This window comes from Balaenoptera acutorostrata, chromosome 17, assembly GCF_949987535.1.
Source record: "Balaenoptera acutorostrata chromosome 17, mBalAcu1.1, whole genome shotgun sequence".
NCBI lineage: Eukaryota > Metazoa > Chordata > Mammalia > Artiodactyla > Balaenopteridae > Balaenoptera > Balaenoptera acutorostrata.
The window spans coordinates 5,786,311-5,799,425 of NC_080080.1; positions in this window are offsets into that span (position 1 = coordinate 5,786,311).

Sequence of the window (13,115 nt, forward strand, 5' to 3'; positions counted from 1 at the left end):
AAGCATTTTCTCTAAGATCAGGAACAAGACAAGGGTGCCCACTCTCACCACTATTATTCAACATAGTTTTGGAAATTTTAGCCACAGCAATCAGAGAAGAAAAAGAAATAAAAGGAATACAAATTGGAAAAGAAGAAGCAGAACAGTCACTGTTTGCAGATGACATGGTACTATACATAGAAAATCCTAAAGATGCCACCAGAAAACTACTAGAGCTAATCAATGAGTTTGGTAAAGTCACAGGATACAAAATTAATGCACAGAAATCTCTTGCATTCCTATACACTAACAACGAAAAATCAGAAAGAGAAACCAAGGGAACACTCCCATTTACCACTGAAACAAAAAGAATAAAATACCTAGGAATAAACCTACCTAAGGAGGTAAAAGACCTGTATGCAGAAAACTATAAGGCACTGATGAAAGAAATCAAAGATGACATAAACAGATGGAGAAATATACTATGTTCTTGGATTGGAAGAGTCAACATTGTGAAAATGACTATACTACCCAAAGCAATACACAGATTCAATGCAATCCCTATCAAGGTAACAATGGCATTTTTCACAGAACTAGAACAAAAAAGTTCACAATTTATATGGAAACCCAAAAGACCCCGAATAGCCAAAGCAATCTTGAGAAAGAAAAACGGAGTTGGAGGAATCAGGCTCCCTGATTTTGGACTATACTACAAAGCTACAGTAATCAAGACAGTATGGTACTGGCACAAAAACAGAAATATAGATCAATGGAATAGGATAGAAAGCCCACAGATGAACCCACGCACATATGGTTACCTTATCTTTGATAAAGGAGGCAAGAATATACAATGGAGAAAAGACAGCCTCTTCAGTAAGTGGTGCTGGAAAAACTGGACAGCTACATGTAAAAGAATGAAGTTAGCACACTCCCTAACACCATACACAAAAATAAACTCAAAATGGATTAAAGACCTAAACGTAAGGCCAGAGACTATAAAATTCTTAGAGGGAAACATAGGCAGAACACCCTTTGACATAAATCACAGCAACATCTTTTTTGACCCACCTCTGACAGTAATGGAAAAAAAATAAAAAATAAACAAATGGGACCTAATGAAACTTAAAAGCTTTTGCACAGCAAAGGAAACCATAAACAAGACGAAAAGACAACCCTCAGAATGGGAGAAAATATTTGCAAATGAAACAACTGACAAAGGATTAATATCCAAGATATACAAGCAGCTCATGCAGCTCAATATCAAAAAAACAAACAACCCAATCCAAAAATGGGCCAAAGACCTAAACAGACATTTCTCCAAAGAAGATATACACATTGCCAACAAACACATGAAAAGATGCTCAACATCACTAATCATTAGAGAATTGAAAATCAAAACCACAATAAGGTATCACCTCACACCGGTCAGAATGGCCATCATCAAAAAAATCTACGAACAATAATTTGCTGGAGAGGGTTTGGAGAAAAGGGAACCCTCTTGCACTGTTGGTGGGAATGTAAATTGATACAGCCACTATGGAGAACAGTATGGAGGTTCCTTAAAAAAATAGAAATAGAACTATCATATGACCCAGCAATCCCACTATTGGGCATATACCCTGAGAAAACCATAATTCAAAAAGATACAAGTACCACAATGTTCATTGCAGCACTATTTACCATTACGAGGACATGGAAGCCACCTAAAAGTCCATCAACAGACGAATGGATAAAGAAGATGTGGCACATATATAGAATGGAATATTACTCAGCCATAAAAAGGAACGAAATTGAGTTATTTGTAATGAAGTAGATGGACCTAGAGTCTATCATACAGAATGATGTAAGTCAAAAAGCGAAAAAACAAATACCATATGCTAACACACATATATGGAATCTCAAAAAATGTTACTGACGAATCTAGTGACAGGGCAGGAATAAAGACAAAGACATAGAGAATGAACTTGAGGACACAGGAGGGGAAAGGGAAGCTGGGACAAAGTGAGAGCGCAGCACTGACATATATACACTACCAAATGTAAAATGGATGGCTAGTGGGAAGCTGCTGCATAGCACAGGGAGGTCAGCTCAATGTTTTGTGATGACCTAAAGGGGTGGGATAGGGGAGATGGGAGGGAGGCTTAAGAGGGAGGGGATATGGGGATATATGTATACTCATAGCTGATTCACTTTGTTGTACAATAGAAACTATTGCAACATTGTAAAGCAATTATACTCCAATGAAGATATTAAAAAAAAAAAGTTCTCAAAAGTCCAGGGTAGCACAAAACATAGCAAAACTATAACTCAAGCTCTTAATTTTGAGGAGGAAAATACTGATGCTTAGAGACATGGCATGATTTAATGAGCAGAGTAAAACTGGAAATGGAAGCTAGTCTCCTTATAACCAAGTGAGTATGTTTCTTTGGAAGTTACAGGCCTCTAGACTTTCTTGATCCAAGAGTTCGTAATCCTGAGCAGTGATATGAGGAATGGCAATGCTGGAGCTTGAGGGAGTTTTTGGGCTTGTAGGCATGGTGTCTGCATTTTAGACCTGGAATAAACACTTAGTGCATGGCTGTGGGCTATAACCAAAAACTCGAGCTCCACTTTCTACAGCTGTAGAATGAGAACAACGTTTACAAAATATTTTCCAAGACATAAAGATAATATCTCAAACAGCATAGCATGATTTACATGACTTTTACAAGGTGCTCCCAACTAGTTTCCAGCTTCATTTTCTGTATATGCTCATGAATTATTTGTTGAGGGCCCAGTGGAGAGCAGATGCTTTTCCAGATGCTAGAGATTGTGAAGAGGGCAAGATGGAGCTATGTTCTGGAGGAAGATAAACAATAAATAAGTAAACACCCAAGAAAATAATATAATTCCAGAGAGGATCAAGTGATACGAAAAAATACAGGAGGTGTGATAGAGGGAGTATAGGGGTGCCTGATTCTACGTTGGACAAATGAGGAAGGTGTGTCAAAGAAAGTGACATTTGAACTGAGTCTTGTGTGGACATCTCCCATTCTCTCAGCCTCCTCCTTAACGCTAGCTTTAGCTTTAGCCATCAGCTCCAAAAGAACTGTAAACTGATGGTTCCTTGTCTCAGCTACACCTTGTATCTCTTGCACTCTACTCAGTGCTTCTCTGATGTTGCACTGTAGAATGCCTGTAGGAAACCATTAGGCCTTACAGATATATGAGCCTGGAAGGACAAGAGAAAATTAATACATCATGGGGAATCCTTGACCAATGACAGATGGCATTCAGAAGACAAATTCTCCTTCCTTCCACCTTTTGCATGGGAAATTGTAAAGATTCATTCTACATGGCTTTTCAAAAGAGACAGAGCAGAAACTGTCCATAGCAGAAATTCGCTTAATAATGTTCTTCCTTCTTCTCTGTTTCACACCATCTGCTAACCCTATTCCCTGATAATATATCCCAGGCTAAACTACCTGCAATGTAAGCCAGGGTCTCTTGTAAAAAGCCAAGGATAAGACAGATTCAAATGTTAAGAAAGAGCCAGCCATGTGATGATGAGGAAGAGAATATTCTAGACAGAAGAAACAGCAAGTAAAAACTCCTTGAATGTTACATTTACCGTTACGACCCCAAACTTTCTCAAATTTCAAGAGATTCTACAACCATGACTAGAAAAGAAAAATACATTTTATGTCATGAAGAAACTATAGGAACCATTTGGTTCTATAAGGTTCTGATTGCCACATTAGGGGGGCTGGGCATTATTCTAAGTGTAATGGGAAAGTTTTGTGAAGTCTAGGAGAGGGGTAATGAGATTTACCCTCTGAAATGCAGGTTTCTGGGTGGAGAATAGGGTGTAGTGGGAAGGACGTGGAAGCGGGAAGTTTGGTTTGCAGGTTTTGACAGAGGACAATTCGCCAGGTCAAGATGCGATTACGACACCGTCTCTGGAACAGGGAGAGAGGGAGATAAAGGGAAAGCATATGCGCTCAAAGACACTTAAGAGCCAAATCAACCAATTCCAACTTAAACAATTTAAACAAACGATATTATATTGCATATATATTTATATCTATCTGTCTATCTCTCTATATCTATCCTATCTATACATCTCTCTCTAGATATATACACAATTATATAGATACATCTATTTATAGATATGTATAAACACATAAATACATATATGATATATAGAGATATGTCTGTATATGCCATTTATGAAAAATATGAACACTTACAGAATATATGACAATATTAAAAAATGATTATTCATTGTTTTTGAGGTATCAAAATGGCACTGTAATTATGTTTTATAAGAAAGAGTCCTTATCTTTTAGAGAGACATCCTGAAATTTTTATAGATGGAATAATACAATAGCTGGAATTGGATTCAAAGTAAAGCATGAGAGAGGGAGATGGGTGCATCGGCCATTAAATGATAATTGTTGAAGTTGGGTGATGGATATATCAAGTTTTTTTTTTTTAAGATTCCATCTATTTTGGTATCTATTTCAAATGGTCCATAATAAAAATAAAGAGAAAAGTGTGTGTGTGTGTCAGAGAGAGAGTTAGAAAAGTGATGGGGCTTGGACTACTGGAGGGCTCCTGAGGAGGATAAGAAGTGGTTAGATTCTAGGGTATTTTAGAGGCAGAGTGAACAGGACTTGCTGATGGATGTCTAAGTCCCTGAGATTTTTGGACACTGATTTTATTCTGTAGTTGGTGCTGCGCCCCTGGAGGTTTTTTTGATCAAGAGGTTTCTATGATCAGTCGTGCTTTGGGTCTACAGCTGACAGCACGGGATTAAAGTCAAGAGCTCTGGCACTTTTTCAATATGGGATGGGACCTCTGGGAGGTACTACACTTTTACTCTAAGTGGGTTTTGATCTCAGTGGGCATGGAGTGTGTCCACCTCCGTATTCAGCAGTGCCCATCATGTACTGTCTGTGATCGGCAATCAAGCACAGGATAAGGAATCCAGCTTCTCGAATGGATTAATGTGCTAAAATTATCATCAGCTGGGAAAACGATGACCCATTCAGGCATTAAATAAACGCATACTCTGCATGCCTGCATTTCCACTGAAGACCCAGTGTAATCTGCTTTTCACATTCACTTAATCCTATAAAATATATAAAATGTCCCAGACTTCAAAATGCTTCCCTAAAGAGTGTCGAGTATTGGCCTTCTGTGTTTGCCTATTTGGAGAGCAACTTGGGCCGTGCTTTGAATAGAAATTCTCAACTCTCGGAAGGCCAGACATTTATTTCATTTTCTTGTTTAATTCCTTACTGCTTGCCTCCATGACAGACTCTACTTATATCTTGTGGAACAGACAATTTAGATGATGAGTTAAAAAGCACACCTTATAGAAATCTATCTGCATTCCTTTGCTCACAAGACATTTTTGTTCTGAGGTGCCCTCTCTTGAAACCTCCTAGTAAAAAATGTCTTCCTCCATGAAAGTCACCCTCAATCTCCAGGAACATCTTCTCTCTCATTGTTGAGTTATACCACAGCAATGTGGGTCTCTGAATTAGCTCTTTTGATAACCTCCAGTGAAATACAGCTTTAGGCATACTTGTCTTTCTCTACCACCAGGTTTGTAAAAACCTTTAGGACAAGCAATTAAACACACTACTTGGAAGTTTGTTCTCTTGATGAGACAGTTACAGGTTTAAAATTCAGCTCTGCCACTTAACAATTGGTGCAGTCCTTTCTAAAGACTTACTTACTCATCTCTAACCTGGAAATAATAGGACTTTTTCATAAGTCATATGATATAAAGTATGTGAAATTGTTAACATGGAATCTGGCATGTTGTGAGTAACCAACAAATGTTAGCTATAATTAACACTATTATTCTCATCAGCCCATGTCACAATGTCACACACGAATGTCAACTACCTGTGCAAGTTGAAACACAGTAGTTAAAATAATCGATAGCTACTTTAAACTTTAATGTGAATAAAAATCACAGGGAATCTAGGACTTCCCAGGTGGTCCAGTGGCTGAGACTCCGTGCTCCCAATGCAGGCAGCCCGGGTTCGATCCCTGGTCAGGGAACTAGATCCCACACGCTGCAACTAAGAGTTCACATGCCGCAACTAAAGATCCCACACGCGGCAATGAAGATCCCACATGCCGCAACTAAGATCCTGCACAGCCAAATAAATAAATAAATATTCTTTTTAAATAACTTCAGAGCTCACAGGGAATCTGAATAATATGCAGATTCATCTGCAGTTCTCACAAGTACACAGCCGATGGCCATGTTATCAGCTCTCAGACCACACATTGAGTAGCGAGAGTCTAGATCTTCAGCATTGTAGAGAATCATTTTAGATATAAAGAAAAGTAACTGGGAGGAGCAGAGTTTATGATTTTTATTACATGCAGGCATAATGTTAGTAATAATAAGACCATCAATTTTGAAGATAGCCTCTATTTTCCAATTTACACCAGGACACATAGCTAATGTTGAAGTTAGGAATTATTTCTCTGGCATAATGAGGGGAGGCAAAAAAGCAGTGAAATCCAGGGGAGGTCACATGGATTTTAGGAAAACTGAGCTGAGAACGCACAATCACAGCACCAATTGTGTCCTCTTGGGCCATATCGTATCTTCTGGAGCCTGTGTTTTCTGATCTGTGATTAGTAATGCCTTTGTGACGGTTCAATGATATGATGTCTCTGAAAGGTACCAGCACAGATCCTCAAAGTAGGGCTCAAGTAACAGATGTTAGCTTCCATTCCTGTTTGCTTATCTACCCTATCTACCTCTGCCTGGAAAATTTCAAGAATTTTGTCACAGCCCAAAAGACCTCGAATTATATAAGGTAGTTTATAAAGTGGGATATGGGTAAGGACCGAGAGGGAAGGTCACTTACTGTATCCATTACATTTACTGTGTGCTGGCCAAGTTCCAGGTGCTGAAGATACAAACCCCTATCCTTGCCCTCCAGTTACCTACTGTAGATTCTGCTTCTCATTCCTGCATCCCAAGTAGACCAAGTGGTGTAGTACTTGGGAGCGACCCTCCATAAGTCCTGGGATGACCATAGTTGCCTGTATTTTCTCGTCTCTAGTTTCTGATTCCAGTGTGACCTTCATGAAAGAGGCAGAGAAAAATGGAGATTTCCTGTCTAACTTGCCATATTTTCTATCTCGTGGTTCACAGAACCATTCAATTTCTTGGAGTTTGATTTTTTTATTGATGATTATAAAATCAATGCATTTGTGGACTGGTTGTAGAGGAGCAGACTGTGGAAAATAAAAATTACCCATAATCCAAATACTCAGGCATATAGAAGTGTGTGTGTGCATTATATGTGTGTGTCTATGTGTGTACATGTGTGTGTTCTCTCCCAGTGTTAGCATATAGCTTCAGGTCTTGATTATGTATGTATTTAATACAGAAAAAAGTTTATTGTCATCGTTAAAATTGTGGACTTTGGGCTTCCCTGGTGGCGCAGTGGTTAAGAATCTGCCTGCCAATGCAGAGGACATGGGTTCGAGCCCTGGGCCGGGAAGATCCTACATGCCATGGAGCAACTAAGCCCATGAGCCACAACTACTGAGCCTGCACTCTAGAGCCCACAAGCCACAACTACTGAAGCCCACGTGCCACAACTACTGAAGCCTGAGCGTCTAGAGCTAGTGCGTCTAGTGCTCCACAAGAGAAGCCACTGCAATGAGAAGCCTGCACACCGCAACGAAGAGTAGTCCCCACTCGCCGCAATTAGAGAAAGCCCGTGTGCAGCAATGAAGACCCAATGCAGCCAAAAATAAATAAATAAATAAATAAATAAATAAATTTATTAAAAAAAAGAATACAACTAAATGATTTGAAAATAAATAAATAAAATAAAATAAAACTGTGGACTTTGAAGTCAGGCAGATCTGAGTTAGCATCCCGGTTTCATTACTTTCTGCCTATGCAACTTTGAGCAAGTTACTTAATATAACTAAGCTATAGTTTTAGGTACAAGAAAAAGTATATAAATCAATTTATACTGGTAATTATACACATAAAATTTAAATAAATGCTAAACGTTTCTATTTTATTAACTATTCTTCTATGAACATATCCCCACATTACTAAGTATCCTTTGCAAATATAATTTTTATTGGCTATGTAATATTCTATTCTGAGGATGTATCTGGCAAATAGCACACCACAAATAGTTGTGGAATGACTGAATGTACAATAATTTACTTAAACATCAATATGTAAAAAGCTTTGCAAGTTTTGTAGCTCAAAATTTTTCACTGTTTTAAATTCTATTCTGAAATTATTTTCATGTATTTTTCCTATTTGTTTTGGTTGTCTGCTCATGACCTGTGTTCATTTTTATCAATGTTAATATTTTATCATAATGTGTATATGTGGTATATATTGTTTGCAATGTCCTGCAAATATTTTCCACATTATTACTATCATCATCATCATCATTTTTTAAACGCTTTTCTTTCTTGTTAGTACAAGAGTTTAAAGGGCACAGGACAGAAAAAATAATATACAATAAAAGTATTTAACCATTTTTTACCTAAAACTTATCCTACTTGGTTGTCTTACATATCCAGAATCTCTCTTCTCTTAGGGTAGTTTTTCCTCTAAATATCAGTGGCCTTTCATGCAAAAGGCACCTAGTGGAATTTCCAAACATGTCTATATATGACAGTTATTTTCCCTCCCTTGTAGAAGACAGTGTATTTTATGCTGTTCAGAAGGAGGCTGGGTAGAGGCATGCCTGGACCAGAAATAACATCCTAAATAACAATCACTTTATTATTAATGAATTTCCTGTTAATTATATTTATGCCACAAATACTCATATTTAGGTCAAGTGTCATCATATCTATATAAGCACATAGTATTATCATCCCTTAAAACAAACAAAATATATGATTTCCATGCAGTAAAAGAAACATGTTTATGTTTTTAATTCATGTATATGAAGAGTGAACTGCCAAAACAAATACTAAGTCAATCACTTAAATATAGTGCAGTACATTGGTGGGTTTTCAACATAGCAAAGGCAAAAGCCATAGCCATGGTTGGTAGCCTATTCCCTTCCCATTCAAAGATTACACTTTTTTTTTTTCTTTCCAAAGCTCTGGATTGATGCAAAAACATCAAGAAGTTGTTAAGAAAAGAGAGAAAAACAAAAGAGAATTACAAACAAAGAGCAGGAAATTGCTATTATGACAAAAGAAACAAATGAAGTAGATTTGGCCATATCCCAAGTCCATAATAAATACAAAAGAAAAATTATATGTCATGGTGGAAGTAAAACAAAGTAAGAACTCAAAAGAAATAAATGCCTCAGTGAACTTTTACTTTTCCCTTTCTGTGCAACTGAGTGCTTCATGATTCATCCCTCTGCATATGTGCCCACCGAGTATAGAAAGCCTGGCATTCCTACTGTTTACACTTTACATTTCCTAGTGAGTCCCCTCTGGAAGGTTTGTTAACTCTTTCAGGCCACCAGAGAAGCTTTAACTACCTAAATGTCCAACAAAGTTTTTCAGAAGCTTATATTTCATCTTGTGGATGCCCACTGAGTCTGTGCACACTGATTTTGTGGTGCTGAATCAGAAATGTAACAGACAAAGCTCTGCCTTTGGAATTTGAGGATCTGAAATTTAGCACCATTTACTAATTGTGTGACCCTCAAGAAATTTCTTCACTTCTTTAAATGGTCAATTTCCTGAGTTTTACAGACTAGGAGGAACAATTACCTCCTTTGGCTGACTAAAAGGATTAAATATTGATAAAATAATGTATGATAGCATTCTAATTTTTTTAAATATAAATTTCTATATGGGTTTTATGATCAACATTAAAATTACATATGTATAATATATATGGATATATTACAATAGTCTGGATTCCATTGAATTTAATCCATTTTTAACTACTGATTACCCCTGAACCATCAAACAAACTAAGCATGTACAGTTTAGATTACAACCTCAAAGCCATGCATCCTGAATCCCATAGTGTCTATCAGAGTACTTGCCTTCTGTAAATGTTCAAGAAATGTTTGTTGAAAGAATATTTGAATCTATGAGTAAATGAGATCTTTTGCAGGGCCTGAGAGAGAAAGGTACCTGCTTATAAATGAATACAAATATTCAACTAGTTTATGAGTTATTCTTTTTTTTCCCCAAGACCTAGAAATGTATTCACCTTATCACTTACAACTAAAATGTTATCTGATTGTAATTAATAATTGTAAAACAGAACTGTAATTGACCCTTTATGTAGCTGCAATGGAAAAAAATAGCCAGGGAAGAACAAAAAATATTGTTTCAATGCTCTTTAACAAAATTCTCAATGATTAAACCAAATTAGTAAAAAACTTTATATTTATCTAAAAATCTGGATCGTAAGTGGAAAAAAATCTTGTTAACATGGGGGTATTAGGGAATAAAGAGAAATTAATAAAATTCTAACTTGCTTTAAGGTGAGTCTCAAATAATCTCTCAGGTTGATAAAAATAGGACATGTTTCTTTTGTTTTAAAATATCCTAGGAAACGGAACAACAGGCTTATTGTTTTGTTTCAAAAATGGAATAAAAGTGAGTTTGAGAGAAAAAAGAGACATGTGGACCCTGCATATATAAAAGAAATAAAAATTACCCTAAGGAAAATTTAATTAAGCTACACAGGGTAAGATAAAAAGGAAGGAAAACAAGGAAGCACCATAAAGCATAGCCTCTACGTCATCATTAATAACAAGGAAACATCTCCTCAAATCTATATCCTTAGTAAACTAGTCAGATGAGGAATATCAAAGAACAGATGAGAAGAAGGTAATGTTAGCATTTATGGGATTTTTTTATACTCAGTTCAGAATACATTAATGTATACATACATTTCCAAAACAAGAATATACAAAATAAAGGCTTATATGTGTCTTAGGAGAAAACAGTTTTAATTACAATATGTCAGAAGCTATTTAACAAAAAAAGTGCATAACAAAGAATTTTGGAAAGTTTAAAATTCCTAGACAGAAACAAATGAATATTTATCTATTGCACTTGTGAAAGAACTCTGAAGAAATTAACAGAATCATAGTCTGATAAAACTCTCCTATGCAAATCAGCATTTATTTTCCTATAGACAAAAAGGCCCTTCTGATCCTGAATAAAAGTTTCAAAATTTACTTTTCTTATTCTAAACACAAATTTCATAATTTATAATTTTCAATTGTCAGTGATTCAATATTTTGTTTTTCGTAAGAAGTACAGATAGTCATACTTTTTCTTAAATGGGAAATTCATTCAACCAACATTTCCCTCTAAATTATGTTTGGGGATCCTTCAAGATGTATAGCCGAGTAGGCAGAATGAAATATAGATAAAGAGTTCTTTTTTCCTTTCTCCATACTCAAATAGAGCATTGAGTGTTCATCCATTATAATTTTTTATATTGAACGGCCTCATTTGCTTAAACCAATTGTTGACACATAAAATGCTCATCAAATGATTTTTGTGTAAGTGGTTCAAATTAAAAAAAAAAAACCGATAGTTTGACACATAGTATTGGGGAGTTATATCTCAGTATTTTTAAGTTTTGATGCCCAGATGTATTACATCATAGTGAAATGGAAACTTTTTCATTGTCTTATGTACAATCTATTTTTATCAAAAAATACACATTAACCGAGCATAAGTTTCAATATCAAGGTGTTTTGATTTGTCATCCTGTAGGCCTATGGAGTTTTGTAAAAATAATTTTTGTCTAACAGTGCCATTCTTTGTGTCAGTCGCTGGTTTTGGTGGGGCTTTCGTCACCGGTCATTACATCTGTAAATCCCCAGTCATGATAAAACATGTTTGACACATTGTAGATATTAAATAAAATCTATTACATTGAATTAAGATAGTGTTTATGGTAATCTTTCAGAGTCTTCTTAAGAGAAATGTTATATGTATAAGGGAATTTCTCTAGGTCACCCTTGAAGTAGTTTTAAACATAAATATTTTATGAACACCACTATGGATTCTTCATTAACAACATGTGTAATTGCATACGAGACAGTTCTTGGCCTCAGTTTCTCTATCAGTAAATTAAGAGAATTAGATGTGATCATTGTAAAGTGCTCTCTTTCTCTAAAATGTGATGGCCTTCGGAACAAAAGGGTTGTGACAGATTGCTAGATCTAGACAGCAGCTAGACTGGTAATAAAGAAATAACATATTTCTGCAAAATCGCCTCCTTGGCAAGGCTATGGAGCAGACAGGGGTGGCATACCGGAGGTCCTTTCAAAACAGTTTCTGGGCAGCCCCCAGTGCTGCTCGGAGCTACGCTATACTGTGATTAAGCCGGCAGCCTCAATTCCTACAGCCTTCTCCTTGCACCCACAGTGCAATTCAAGAGAAGCACAGAGCCGTAGCAGGCTTCAGTCATCAGTCATGCTGTTGTCCTCAGCTAATGCTGAGGTTCACCATATGTCTTTTCAGTCACATTCTCCCCTGCTAATTATTACAGACAGCCATGTAAATAGGTTTTGAGCAGGTAACGTGTAGGGAGATGCTTCAGAGCCAGTATGCTGGTTATTAAGCCACTGTGGTAAAAAAACACTATTTGGAGGGCTGGATTAGGGGCTCACTATCTAAGTTTTTATGTTGGGTCATAAATATATTAGATGTGTGATTTCGAACAAGGGACTTCCTCTCTGTACTTCAATGTATTTATCCCTCAAATGAGGACAAAAAGATCTCAGGGTGTATTGTACAGAAAAAAAAAATTATAATGGATGCAAAAGCCCCTTGTATAATTCAGATTTGAATTCACATTATCTCACACACACACTTATACACACAGACACACAATACACACACACACACACAATTACTTATAAGAAATTGGTCAGATTTTTTCCATCTTTCCCCCCTGCTCTGGTACATATGCAATGTGCCTTATAATAATAGAACACTCAGTAGAGTAGGCTTTCTTTTCCACTCACAGTCGCTCTTTACTCTTACAACTAGTTATGAAACTTCTCAAGGGACCGTGCCATGCGTAGAACTTGTCCCCACTTCCTTCAGCACCACCTGCAAAAATGCCCTCTCAGTTGCCAGTGCCTGAAATTCCCTCTATTCTTCCCTGCTTGTAGAAATCCACTTACCTG